At 47.0% G+C, this 14,492-nt stretch overlaps 1 protein-coding gene across 1 annotated transcript in view; it reads right to left on the reverse strand.

The window, feature by feature from the left end:
- LOC147433338 (pheromone-regulated membrane protein 10-like) overlaps positions 1-14,492 on the reverse strand; it is a 75,567-nt gene that overhangs the window by 26,793 nt on the left and 34,282 nt on the right. The gene's annotated exons all lie outside the window — the stretch shown is intronic.

The raw sequence follows: 14,492 nt of genomic DNA on the forward strand, positions 1-14,492 counted from the left end.
TTTTCTTTGTAGGACAGTTGTAAGCAATGTGGCCAGGCTGCTCACATATAAAGCATTTGTTCTCTGTCCTCAGGACCTTCTTTTGCTCTTCTGACTTGCGAGGAAAACGTCTTTTCCATTTCTTTGCTGGTCCTTTTTCTGATTCAGCCGTAGCTTTGTCTTTCCCTGCGTTGGCCGACTCCTGAGTCCCTTTAGGAGCCTCATTGGGAACGTGCTTCTTGGCTGAATTTTTCTTGCCTGATCCTGCCTTGACGCCAGTGTTAAATTCACAATCTTCTCCCTTGAGCAAACCATTGCCAGTGTTTGCTACCTCGATGAGCTGCGTCAAAGTAGTGACTTTTGTCTTCGTGCAGTATTTTCTCAATCCTTTGGGTAGGCCACAACAGTATTTTTCAATCTGTTCTGTCAATGGCACAAACCTATAGGAAGTTACTGGAAGTAGAGCTTTCCAAAACTTCCGATTGTAATCATCCAGATTTCTGCAAGTGGCAGCATTAAGCTGGTGCCATTCTGTCATGACATCTGCTTCGAAATCATCAGATAACCATGCTGCTGCAAAAATCTGCTTGAAGTAAATCCATGTGGACGGAGCTTGCCCTTGAAGCAATAAAGTTGTCCACCATTGTCCCGCATTCCCTGTCAAGAAAGTGGCTGCCTTGCGGACCTTTGAAGCCTCTGTAAAATTTCCCCCTGCATAGGCCTTGTCAAACTGCTGGAGGAATGAAAGAGCCTTCTTCCTGTCATCAAACCCTGTAAAGGTCGTGAATGACACTCCTTTGCCACCTTCTTTGTACGGAGTTGGCCTCTCCAGCGGCGTTAAATTGTCATATGGAAGTGACTGAAACAAGGGAACACTAATAGGGTTCATCTGTGTTCCTTGGCCGCTATTAACTTGACCTGGAAATGCCATATTTGGCTGCTGATTTGTAATTCCAGCCATACCAAAATTTGCTTGTGGCATCCCAAATTGTCCCTGAGTGCTTTGAAACCCTGGTTGCATACCCATGACACTGTACATGGGGTTAGGCATCATCGTTTGAGCACCCGCAAACACTGTTCCTGGCGTATAAAACTGATTTCCAGGTGCATGACCAGCCATGCTTTGGAATACGGATCCACCTCCAAAATAGCCAGGGTGTACTGAAGGTGGTGGGAAGACCTGTTGCATAGCCTGTAAGTTGCTTCCCTGCCCATTAGAACCAGCTATAGGCTGCTGAAAGGTGGCGGACTGAATTGGTACAGCTTGAAAAACTGGCATCTCAGCCACCTGTTCTTGCACCTTAGGCATAGGTTGTGGAGACTGCATGTTCTCCGTCAAGTGTACAGGTGTTTCCATTGACTGTGCGATATGAATCACCTGTGCTCGAGCCTTAACAGGCTTTTGAATATGATCCAGTGACCCAACTTGCTGAGACGGAACAGGAGGTTGCAGAAAGGCTAAAAACCTCGGATTCTGCATTACTTGTGTGAACATAGCCACAGCAGTAACCAACTGGGTCCTGAATATATCATCATCAGTCTGTGGTGGTCTTGAGGACTCACCCACTTCATGTGTCTGTTGACCCTGTGAAGAGGAAACCTCTTCAGTCACATCATATGGTCTGTCAGCCATAATTGCAATTCCCTGTGTCTGGTCTATGATCCCTTGTGTCTTCAAGCCCAAAACTGACCAAGGCTCACTTCTATAGGAAAAAGTGACTTAATCCCGTCGATGGAACCATGTAACCGGCCTGTTCAATCCAAATAGGGCGGTAGACTTTACTTTAAACCTTGATTTAGCTTTCACCCATTATTAGTCGTCTATTTTACCTGTACTTTCAAGACACATCAAAGGGGAGAGGGATACAGGCTGCTAGATTGCACCTGTATGAGTAGACGGACACCAGATTGGCCCCTAACTTAGGCGCCCCTTTCGGTATTTCTTTATTATTCAAAAGAGGGAATAAACGCTGTGGTTCCTACAAGCTGCCCCGCACAAACTCGGCTGAATTTCCACTGTTCCAGCCCGATTTCGGCAGCATAACTGTACTAGAACCCTTCACGGTCAGTATTCCCACGCATTGACTGACTTTCCCGACGCATACGGGCACTTTGCAAAACCTGGCGAGAATCTGCAGCACGCTGAATTCTCTGTTTTCAGCCCTGAAAATGCGCCAGATCGCCTGTACAGCGGTCCCCTTGCGTCCCCGAACCTCCTGGGGGTATTAGGGTCCGTTTAGGGCCAAAACCCTAAACCTGCAAAAATACACAGCAGGCTGTAATTCACTGTTTCGGGCTCCGTTTCGCGTGCCGGTCGCATCCCTAGCAAGTCCTCGAGCTCCCGCACCTGTAGGGCTACTTGCCCTTTGAATCGGACGAGATTTCTGGTGTGAAACCTCTCCGAATTCACCTGTACCTGCGGGGGGATTAGCCACTAGCTAATCCAGTACCTGTGCAAGAGGCTCTTGCCTCGGCAATCGCGCATGAACCCACACAACTGTACATTGGTCAAATGAAGAGCCCACTAGAGGGGCATAACATACTGCCAAAGGGGAGAGAGAGAGCAGTGCGTAGCGTGCAGGGCATCACTCCTGGCACCGCACTGTGCATAAGAGGGAAAGCAAGCACTCCATAGCTCTTAACCTGTGACAAAATCTGAAAATGAGGCTCTCTCCTCTTCAAATTCAGCGCCACTTCTTGTTGCATAAGGCAAGTGCACCAGAAGGTGCCACTTGGCACTTTTACAAGCATTTTCCCGTTTCGGGGTTGCCGCCTAAAAATATCCCAACCGGTTGCCCAGTTGACTTCACGGCAGAGTAAGAAAATGTTCCCTTTGTCATTCCGGAGATAATGACGCCAACACATTTTCAGGTCCCAAAATAGCAGTTCCCTAAATTTTAGGAGATGCTGCCATTGTATCTTTCTAGGTCATCCGACCCTCTTTGTACACTGCGGCCACATCCAAAACTGAAATGTAGCCTCTGTAGCAAAGGATTCCACTTTGGCTAGTCAATGACCCCACTTGGCTAACCATAGTCCTTGTCCAACCTTAGTGCTCTCTTGCCCTCAGGCCTGGACTCCCTCTGGACAGTTCCACACTAGCTATGCAATGCAGGGCAGTTAGATTTCCCGAGGGGTGTTTCCAAAAAGTGAAAGTAAATAGATAATAAGAAAGAAATCAACAAAAAGGATAGATAGTAGTCACACGCTGGTGACATCTGCTGCCACTTTCAGTGGGAACCTCGGTCCACTAAAGACCACCCCAAGATATGTGTATGCATTAGTGTACTCCATACTGTCATGACCATATGTGAATGTAGGCGCTGATCTCCTGAGCCACTGTGGCGTGGTATTAAATACCATGACCTTGGTGTTACCAAGGTTGACAAACAATCCACTATCCCCTGCAAAACTATGCAATGCATCCAAATGTCTCTGCATACCCTCTAGTGAGTCTGATATCAACACGATATCGTCAGCATACAATAAAAGAGGGATCCATGCTCCTACAAGCTGAGCACCTCTTATCTCCTCCTCTGTCAATATAATCAGAGACCTCATCAACATACATACCAAATAAAGTAGAGGACAATGGGCATCCCTGTTTCACTCCGATAGTGGAGTGAACTATGTCAGATATCCCCTCTGGTGTGCGTACATAACCCATCATTGAACCGTACAATGCCATAATCCCCCATATCAATTCTGTGGGTACCCCCAATTACATAAGTCGGCGCATCAATCTGGCCCTTGGTACTGTGTCAAAAGCTTTGCGGAAGTCCACAAAGCTGCAATATATCCGTCTACCATGTGCTCGACCCTCCTCAATGATAGCTCTGAGTGTAAAGACATGATCCAGTGTGGAGAAACCCCTCCTGAAACCAACCTGTCCAGGTGGCCGTATGCCCATAATCTCTGCCCAATTGCTCAGCCTATGCTCAAGGATAGATGCATACAACCGTGCCAATGTGTATCCTACCATGATAGTACGGTAATTCCCCCGCATTGTGGGGTCTCCTGTCTTGAAGATAGGTACAATAGTAGACAATCTCCAAGACTCAGGAAAGCCCTCGCACATGACACGGTTGAACAACCGTGCAAGCATCTCTGCCAACAAGTCCCCGGCATGTATAATGTGCTTTGCTACCAAACCCTCATGATCCTGTGCCCGTCTGGTCTTCATCCTATCAGATGGTTGCGACTCTTCGCTCAAAGGACATGCCTGTTCGTCAAAAGCCACATTCCTTCAACAACTGGTCACACCCCTTCGCTCTATGGGTGCGACTCTTCGCCCAATGGTTGCAGCTCTTCGTCCAAGGGATGTGTCTCTACGCCTAGAGTCATGTCTATTTGCCATGAGATGTGACTGTTCACTCGTGACTCTTCATCTCCTATATAAGGAGCCTATTGTACTCAGTTTTGAATCATTCAATCAATCAAACACGGAGTCTTCTGAGTCTTGTTTTTGAGTTCAGTTCAAGTTTCTTAAGTCTTAATCATGAGTTTAAGTACTTAACTAAGGATTAGTACCTAAAAACCTTACAGTGGTATTAGAGAAATTTTTTTTCCCGGAACCCAAAGGTTGTGAGCCTCTCACCCCTTCGTGGAGTTGTATGGAAGCAGAAGAAAGGTGGTACACACATGCACACGAGCATGAGGTAACTCTTACCCTACACTACCTGTAATACATGCATAATGCAGCGATACGGAGGGGTGGCGTACCCGATGTGTGTGCTGAAATTCCCTGATGGAAACCAAGCGATGCACCTCTTCATCGACACCTCTTCAACGGGCTGTGCCTCGTCATAGCTGCCCTTGTCTCCTCGAGGTGTCTCTTCGTCGTGCCCCTTCAGCAATCGAGGATGCACCCCTTCGCAAAGCATCATGCCTCCTCACCAAGCGGTGGCTCCAAGGGTCACACCCTTTTCTCCATGAGCTGCCAGGCTGTAGCACAGAAAAAAAAACCCTTTTGCTGGCTGAATTCAACGCTGGCTGCCCCTTCACATGCAACCATTGCTGTCCCTTCCACTGCTGAGTACCTCTCCGTAGCTTGCACCCCTTCTGCAGGTTCGCACCCTTTCACCAAGCACTGATTTTCTGAAAAATGCTAGGCTGAAATTCTTTACGCTGGCTGAAATTTCTTCTTTTCGCTGGAGTGTTTTCGGACCAGCAACACAAGACTTACGTAAAAGAATCAATAGCGCAAACTTTTTTAAAAAATATAGCCATAAGGTTTCTTTTACAATGGCCGGTCAGCCTCAAATTTTTTTAACCCAATGTGAAGCACCTCTTGGCCAATTAACACTTACGTTAAAAAAAAACCAACCAGCGATCTAAGTTTTTGCCAGCTGCTCCTACCCCATCATCCAGCGCTGGCCTGGTGTGCATCTCTTGCATGCGGTACATTTCTCAGCTGCTGTACCTGTTCCAGAATCGGCCCATATTACAGCACCAGTACCCGTTCCGGTGCCCCAGGTTGTGCCGCCCCCCAGGAGTACTTGCTCTACGTCACCCATGGCCATGCGACACAGTTCCAAACTTGGGTGGTGTGGCACATAAACCTGACTTGCAAGCCCATTCAATTGGCGCACTTCAAGGTCATTTTGAGACGCTACCTCACTTGTCTTATTCCCTTACCGAGTCCCGGGTCGACATCATCAACAATATTATTTCACTCCGGCCTCTGGTGCGAGTTCACAACGAGATCCTCATCCCGGATTACACACTTTGTCGCCAGCTCTAGAGGAGACCCCTCCCGTCGACGAGGTCGAGGATCTCAAGGCATCGGACCTGGATTTCGACTTCCTAGCAGAGTTCAGCAAGACCTCGGCATGGGCCTCACCCGATTATATACGACACACTTCTTCAACTTCTCCTCACTATTCCCTCTGAGACTGAACCATGCCGACATCTCGCGATAGAGAAGGCCAATTCGAGGACACCCTTGTTGTTCTCAAGGAGTAAATGGTAGCACTTTCCACGAGCCTTGCATCACTTCACACTCGCTTGGAGTAGACGCAGACGCAAACATCTTCGCGGAGTCATACTACTACTCGGAATACACATGTTGCTTCTCTGCCATCTTCTTTAGAAGCTTTAGTGGTCGACCAGGACGAACCACTCAAACCAAAGGTTTCGCATCCCAAATTTTCTCACCCAAAGCATGGTTTCTCAAAGACAACTAGACACAAAGTACCTTCGTGCGAGCAACAAAAGTTATTCTTGGAAATGCTACAGTTCTAAGCAACCAACTTCTTATCGGAATCATCACCAATAAAAGCAGCAATATGAAGCTTCTAAAGGATCATCAACAATATCAAGATGGGCTTACTTAGTGGCACGTATATACGACCCTAGTCGAGTACTCGGTCGTGAATACCGCGACGCTGAACAAGTTCTCCCTCGTGAGCCATGCCCTACATTTAAGTCTTTCTTGTCTGATAGTGGTAAAGTTGAAGATTTATTGATCCTTTCCTTGTGCAAGAGGATTCTTTAAAGGTCTAAGAGGCAACAATTCCCTCAACCTCCCCCTTCTCACTTGGGAGCCTTAATACCTGCTGAAACAACTGAAGATTCAAAATTTTTTGGTTCTTGTGTGACAACAGACAAGCACAGGACCCCTTCTATGGCCGTGATCTAGGCAGAAAAAGTCGCCTCATCACCGCCCTTGCAAAATAAAGTCTGTCTCTCTATAGATACCAAATGCAGTGGTGAATGATAATCCTTCAAACTTGAAGACTCCAGTCCTTGCCTTCGATGGTGCAAAGGATAAATCAGATGCAGACTCTTACAGCACGACTTCAATCGCTGCAATTGAATCTTTGGACACAACTTGTTCCAGTGATAAACCTTTACAAATGGATATACCTCCAAACGCTACTCTGTCTCAGTCTACGACATCCCTTCAAGAGGATTTTACTGTTCCAGACAAACCAATGGAATACCTTACAGATTTCCAACCAGTGGTCATCACTCAACAGAAAACTCAAGTCAATTTACCAATAATTTCACTCGAAGCAGATACAGACTCAATCTTTTATTGGACAAAGCTTGAAGTTACAAACGACTTTGACAAAGACACTAATCAAGTTGCAGATATGATCAGTTTTCAATTTGGCAAATAGTTACGGTCAATAACAGTGCCATGATGTGGGACTTAACAGAAAGAGCTTTGGATGCAGAAGCACTACAACAATACATTTCCTTCTCCCGGAGTTTCTACTAGCGTGGGCTTTATTTTAAATGGGAGGGAATGTCACGATTGTGACTATGTTACAGTATTACACCTACTCCTAATTGCAGATATGCGAAGTGCCAATGGGCCAAGGAGGACCCCTACGCTTGGATGGTTGCGACCCTTCGCTCAAAGGACATGCCTCTTCGTCAAAAGCCACACTCCTTCGACGACTGGTCACACCCCTTCGCTCTATGGGTGCAAGGGATGTGTCTCTACGCCTAGAGTCATGTCTATTCGCCATGAGATGTGGCTGTTCACTCGTGATTCTTTGTCTCCTATATAAGGAGCCTATTGTACTCAGTTTTGAATCATTCAATCAATCAAACACAGAGCCTTCCGAGTCTTGTTTCTGAGTTCAGTTCAAGTTTCTTAAGTCTTAACCATGAGTTTAAGTACTTGATTAATGATTAGTACCTAGAATCCTTACAGACTGACTTGACGTGCCCATAGGCTCATCAACATCAATAGGCCATGGCTCGACCACAGCATCCTGCATGCTTGCATCAGAGGAATAAAGCCTGCAGGTGATGAAGAAGCCCCATGAATCACTGCATCTTTGTAAGAATGTACCACCTTGTTCCATGTATCCGCAATGTGTGATTGTCATTACAAGGAAGAGGTTTTTGCATCGCATATTTCACAGCAGGAGGTACATGATTACAAGAGGAAAGCTATGATCATGTTTTAACGATCTTCTTGGGGGTCACCCAAGGAGATCCTTCCCCCAAATCCACAATCTTTCCCTTATGCCTGGTCTCATGTGCAGCTGCAAGCTTTTCCGTGCTTGGAGTGTTTGGGGGACTGGCAGATTTGACTTTGCCTTTATTTAGAGGTAAAGTAACAAGCAAGGTAGAGGCCCCAATGGGGGTGATCTAGGGTTAGAGACCTCTTTCTCATTGGAAACAACAAGCTCTCGAACAGCTGGAGGAGGAGGTTGCAAATTAGGCTCAAGACATTCAGCTTGCATGAGTCCAAATTTTCCACAGCGAAACCATGAATTTGCAAATTTTCCCCATTTGAGCTTAAAGGGGAGTTTCACAATGAGAGGGTCCCCTAAATTAACAGTAATGCCTTCCGCAGTGGAAACATTCGTGTCCCAAAGCACACAAAATCAATTTGTATTGGCATCAAGTTTGGGAGGACATATCACTTTCCCCAGGTGAGAAACAATCATAGAAAGAAAGTGTTGCCAGGTGTGCGGAAAGTCGACTATTTCCACCTATATCGGGCAATTGTAACGGATGAAGCTTTGGTAAGAGCCTAGGGCAATACATGTGTCATCTGAGTACCAAAAAACAATGGGGATAATTCAAGAAACATATTGCCGGCATTAGCGTCACCCAACAAGACTTCATAGAATCCTCTGGCACCAAAGTAGAATCTCTGATTGCTTGGCGTTTAAGAAGAAAATCTACCCATTGGCCCACGTCTTGGGTAGTTGGCATCTTGCCTAGAAAGGACAAAATAACCGCATTGAGAGCATACTGTGCCATTGGGTCCATGAGGGCTTGAACTGGAATGAGCACCTCACTGGTGGGTTCTTGACCCTCCAAGGCATTACGCGCATCCTCAAAATCCTCCAATAAGCAAGCTCCGATTTCCCCCATTTCCAACAACTCTGTGGCCAATCGTTGCACACACACACTTTTTTTTCCGTAAATCTTTGGAATCACTTTACAAGTGGAAAACCTCAAGGCGAGGAAAACCCACAAAAAGAATCATATACAAAAACATTAACATAGAAGTGTTCATGTGTGAAAGAAGGCTAAAAGCATTCATAGGAAAGCTCTAATGCGATATCACCAACTTCCTCGGCAAAACATAAAGATTGCCTAAGGGAAAGCTTTGCCTAAGGGAAAGCTTTGCCTAAGGGAAAGCTTGAAAAACTAAAAAGGATGTGCATTAAAGTGAAGAAACATGCAGCCATTACGTTGACGCCATAGGGTCCAATAAGCCCAAAATCTGACCCACAAAGAGAAGACCGCAATTAGTTGTAAGGAAGGGCTCCTTGGATGAGATTCGATAGTGGCGCCCCATCACCATCCTCAACTCAGCCTACAAAATTCTTGCCAAGGCTCTGAGTGTGAGGATCCAGCCACTTCTAGAGAGCCTTATACATGGGACTCAGATTGGTTTTGTCAAGGAGCGTAGTATCCTTGACAACATCTTTACTTTTTGGGAGGCTTTTGCCCTAGCGAGGCTCCGTGGTGAGGATCTGGTGATTCTTCTTCTCGATTTTGAGAAGGCCTACGACAAAATTAACTGGGACTTTCTGGAGGGCACTCTACGAAGGATGGGCTTCTCAGATGCTTGGATTAGAGGGGTGTCAGCTTTGTACAGACGAGCACATAGTCAGGTACTTTTGTCAGGAGGGAGAGGCGATTGTTTCATGCTCACACGTTCCGTCAGACAAGGCTGCCCTCTTGCCCCCTTCCTATTTCTGTTCTATGCTGAGGCGATGAGCAGGTTTTTGGTGTCGCAGCAGGTTGGTTTGCGGGGCTTAGCACTTCCTATTCGGGGAGATGAGCTACTGGACGTTGAGTTTGCTGACGACTCAGCCTTATACTTGGACGGCCAAGAGGCCAACCTTCATAGGTGTGAGCAGGCTCTTGAGACTTTCTGTTGTGCATCTGACGCACTGATCAACTGGAGAAAGACAGTGGCTCTCGGTTGGTAGTGCTCCTATGCCCGATTGGATGCCAGGTGAGGGTTTCAGGTGGATTCCCCCAGGGACTGCAGTTCGGTACTTGGGCTGTCAGGTTGGTCTGGACTTGTCTCCCGAGCAGCAGATTGCTCCCCTCCTCCTGTCTATCAAGAGGAAGTTGTTAGACTGGAGCTCAGCACTACTTTCTCTGGCAGGTAGAGTTGTAGTGGCCAACCAGGTGTTATTGGCTACTTTGTGGTACATCACTTCTTGTTGGATCTTCTGGAGTTCTTGTATCAGCTAGGTAGAGAGGCTGATCAGGAACTTCCTTTGGTCGGGGCGTGACACTCAGATAGCCCAGGCCAAAGTGGCATGGCAGGTCATCACTCTTCCTTGTTCTCAGGGAGGGTTGGGGATCATAGACCCAGCACAGCAGAGCAAAGCCCTTCTTGGGAAGTTCATAGTCAGAGGACTTCTTCCAAGTGAGGAGCCCTGAAAGGAGTTCTTGCTACAGCGGCTTCGTGCTAGGGTGCCTCAAGCGAGAGGCCCCTGGCGACCTTCGACCAGATGGATCTTCACAAAGATGCGCAAGTTGGTTTGAGCAGGAGATTGCAGGACCGCTTCGCTGTGAGTTTGCTTCGATCTTGGGAGCATTTGCGGCGAGGCCTAAGCAGCAACAGCCTACTTGCACGGAGGAGCGCCTACGATAGCCCCTTGTCTGGAACCCCATGGTTAGCACTCAGAGAGGCCACTTGGTTGGTAGTCGGCCTCATGTTTCCTGTGGTCCCATGGCAGCGGGTCCAGCACGCTCTTTAGGTGACTGGTTAGAGTTTTCAGGCTTGTCAGAGGATTTGCAGGGTTTCCAGCTACAGGGCATGAGAGGGGTGCAGAGCATGTGCCAGGACATCTCAGAGGCAGTTCCAGCTGAGTGGCTCACACGTCTCGAGCCAATAGCACCCAGATGGATGGGAGCCTTCACACGACTGGAGGTTCTCATCTCAGTTCGGGTCTGCTCCGAGACTGTTCCCTCCCTTTTTTTCGAGTTACAGGGTGAGGGACGCTTATAGCGAGTTGCAGTAGAGGCCCCGCAGGTGGGAGAGTGCTGCTTTCAGAGGATCCGAGCGGTGGGCATCTGTGGGAGGACTTGTGTCATCGATCTTGACCCAGCAGCTCTTGAGACTGGACACTGGAGACTGTGGGCTTGGAAGTGTTGTCCATTGGCACAAGTACAGTGGGATCCTGGAGAGCGGCTTTGGAGGGACCCTTTCTCTTCTGCAGACCACCAAGGTGTTCCTTTCTTTCAATACACTGTTCGAATGGGACGTCACATACTGGCAGCACAGAGAGAGGCTCACCCCGCTGCAGCACCTCATTGGCAGGAGGAGGGTCTCACAGCTGAGTTCTTGGCAGCCTTTTGGGAGAGGTTGTGGGACTCCAGACAGCCGAGGCGAGTCACCTTGTTTCAGTGGCTGGTCACACACAGAGCTACAGCAGTTGGGAGCTGGCTAGTGCATAGTGGTCTCTCGGCCGCATGGGCAGCTTGTGACCATCTTGTGGAGAGTCAGCGTCACTGTCCTCGGGACTGTCCTTTGGCACAGCAGTTGTGGTAACTTGGGCAGCGGCTGCTTGGTCCACCCTCACGGGCCCGGCACTTCAATTTGAGTTATCTTCCACAAGCAGGATGATAGTGATGCAGGGAGGGCGACCTACACTCCAGCCTGCCACAGAGCTTACTCCACAGGAGTGGTGCAGTGAGAGAGAGGAGTGTTGGGAGCTCATCAGTGGCATGACACTGTGGTTCATCTGGCGGGCCCGTTGCTTCCGCATCTTTGAGGCTCGCCTTGTGCCACCAACAGAGACTGTTCCTGATCTTTGGCTAGAAGCTGATCCACACTCTCAAAGGATAGCTCGAGAGACTCTAGGGAAGCTCCGAACGCATGCGGGAGCGCAGAGAGGCTTTCCTTCGACTCTGGCGTCCTATGCCTTTTTACACCATGGTCTAGGGTGTACTCAGATGGCACTACCGACCACCTGTATGGCTCTTCCCTCCTCCCATCTCTTGATTTAGCCTCTTTGTACATTTGATGTTTTTTCATTGGGAGAGTTTCCCCATCATGCTTGTTTTAGCCCTCTCTCGCAGAGGTGGTTGTAGCCCTATGGGCAGTTTCATTAACTAATAGAAGGATCTTTTTCTCGGGAAAAAAAAAATTGCTTATTGAAATGTGGTCTAACCTTAATGTTGCAGATCTAAGGCATTACATAGTGAGCTCCCTTGTGAGATAAGCATGATAACATTTCAGATCGCCAACTTACTTATGGTATTGAAGCTGCAAGAGATACATCTTCAACAACATACACCCTAAGTCCTTATGTACTTATGATGGTGTATTTTTTAAGATCATTTTACAAAGCTATATGTTAAGATCCGGCAACTTGCTAACCTAAGACATTAAACCTATTAGCAAATGGACCAAACAGACACCCTCCTAATTGGCCATTTCTTCACAAAGCCATCATTTTTGTACTGCTATTGTTTTTTCCATGAAAGCCTTGTAATTAAAAGAAACTCTGATTTTTGAGCCGAATGATTACTGAGCCATATCTGTGTAAAATCTGAGTTGTAATCCTTGATTATGAGTTTTGAGCCTTGTAAACCGGCCACTGGCCAAAAGAGCCCTACGTATAAAGTTCAAATTTTGAAGTTTGAATACAACCCCTTTGTATCATTATCAAAAAGTTGTGGTAGAAGAAGAGCATAAATCTGACTAGCAAACATAGCCTCAAAAGGCGTGTCCCAAAAAAATCAATCAGATATGCGAGCACCATCAGCCAAAGGAGGAACGGGTAAAAAGTCAACCAACATATGCTGAAGCTCTCTCTAGAGCTGACGGTAATGCATACCCAATCCAAAACGTTGAGCGGCAAGGGGAAACTGAATAAGTGTAGCCCGCCTCATCAACCACATCACCAACTACTCAAAGGCACGATAAGAGAGAAAGTATGCCTGGCGAGGCGAACGGTCGACCAAATCAAGATTCAAGATAGAATGCCCGACTCCAATGAAGACTCTCCAATCGAAGCAAATTCCCTTCCTGCCGTTGTCGACCATGCCAAGATAAATGAATTGTAAAATCTTTCCAAGGAGAAATTAAACTGGAAGTAATATGACATCCAGGAATGTGTCCTTCCATCTTGCCAAACACAACCTCCTAGAGAGATGGTTGCCAATGACCAAAGGAGGAAGTAACGACATGCCGACATAAGCATGCAAGCATAAGAGCCCAAGGCTGAGTTTGATGCACAAGAGTAGGTAACAACATAGCTTCCCTAGCAAGAACATGCCAGCACAAGTCCAAGATATTGAGACCTTCAAAGCGCTCGGGAGTGCAAAGTTTCGCAGTCGACATCAAGCGCAAGCCTTTTTTGTGAGCATGTGTTCGCCACAAATGAGACAAAATCGATGACATAGGAGAAGTGAGCCAATGGCGAGGCCGATGTAACAATGGCAAATAGAACTCTACATAAGCCATCAAGATGCTTTGAACATCTCGCAAGCAAACATGTAATGGCCATGTGGATAATTTCCAATAATGCAATTTAACATTCAGACGGCATAACCCAATCCACTTTTTAAGTGTGAGTGACATTCCACTCACACTCAAAAGTCTTTGATTTGCGGAAATCGACTCTAAGACTAGCCGCAAGCCCATACAGCTCCAAAGCGTCCATAATCGCTTGAACATCAGCCTGGCGATTGCAAGGCATGGACAAAGAGTCATCGGCATAAGCCTGCCCAATGAAGTTGTGACCCAAGGGTAACTGCAAGCCATGAAGACGACCAGCGGAAGTCAAATGATAAAGATGCATCAACAAAGGGTGAGTGGCAATAACCCTGCCTAACTGAACAACCAAGAGGCCAAGATTCCGTCAGTTCACCTTCAAGAATCCCCGAAGATGAACTGCGAGCATACAAGAAATAAACAATATTGGGAATTTAGGACCGAACCCGACACCGCATTGTAGCAGCAATGTAGTCCCACTGCACAGTGTCAAAAGCCTTTTCAATGTAAACTTGCATAACAAGTACATCCTGCACACAGTAAGCCCATCCCAGCCAAGGATCGCCAATGGCCCAATGCAAGCAACGCACAATGCACGCGCGTGCGCGCGCACACACACATATTCATATAGATATAGATGCACACATTTCATGCAAGCACACACCCAATCCCAAACACCCATGCCCATCGAGATGGCTCACACGCTTGTTGAACCTTCCCTTGTACCCCTTTTGAATCGTGTCCATCTTGAGCCTCTTGTGAATGGAATGACTTGTAAAACGATGCTTCTCGGGATAAACAATTACCGCATTGGCTTAGAGAGCTAGGACAGCGTGGGAGGGAGTGGAAAATCAAAGCAAAGGAGGGGAATCCAGCAACAAGGAATTGGATAAATACAACATATTTGTGAAATTGAAAGTCTGGTGCTTCTCAATAGACACAATTAGTTACTACCAAGATTGCAAGTGGAAGCATTTGCAAATGATTCTGCATATACTTCGGCTTTTATGATTATAGAATGACATTTATAGCCACTTATTACTTTTGTTGATGATGTGTTTAAGCCTCCCAT

The sequence above is a fragment of the Adiantum capillus-veneris genome, chromosome 20 (genome assembly GCF_014529385.1).
Source record: "Adiantum capillus-veneris isolate H3 chromosome 20, ASM1452938v2, whole genome shotgun sequence".
NCBI classification, from domain to species: domain Eukaryota; kingdom Viridiplantae; phylum Streptophyta; class Polypodiopsida; order Polypodiales; family Pteridaceae; genus Adiantum; species Adiantum capillus-veneris.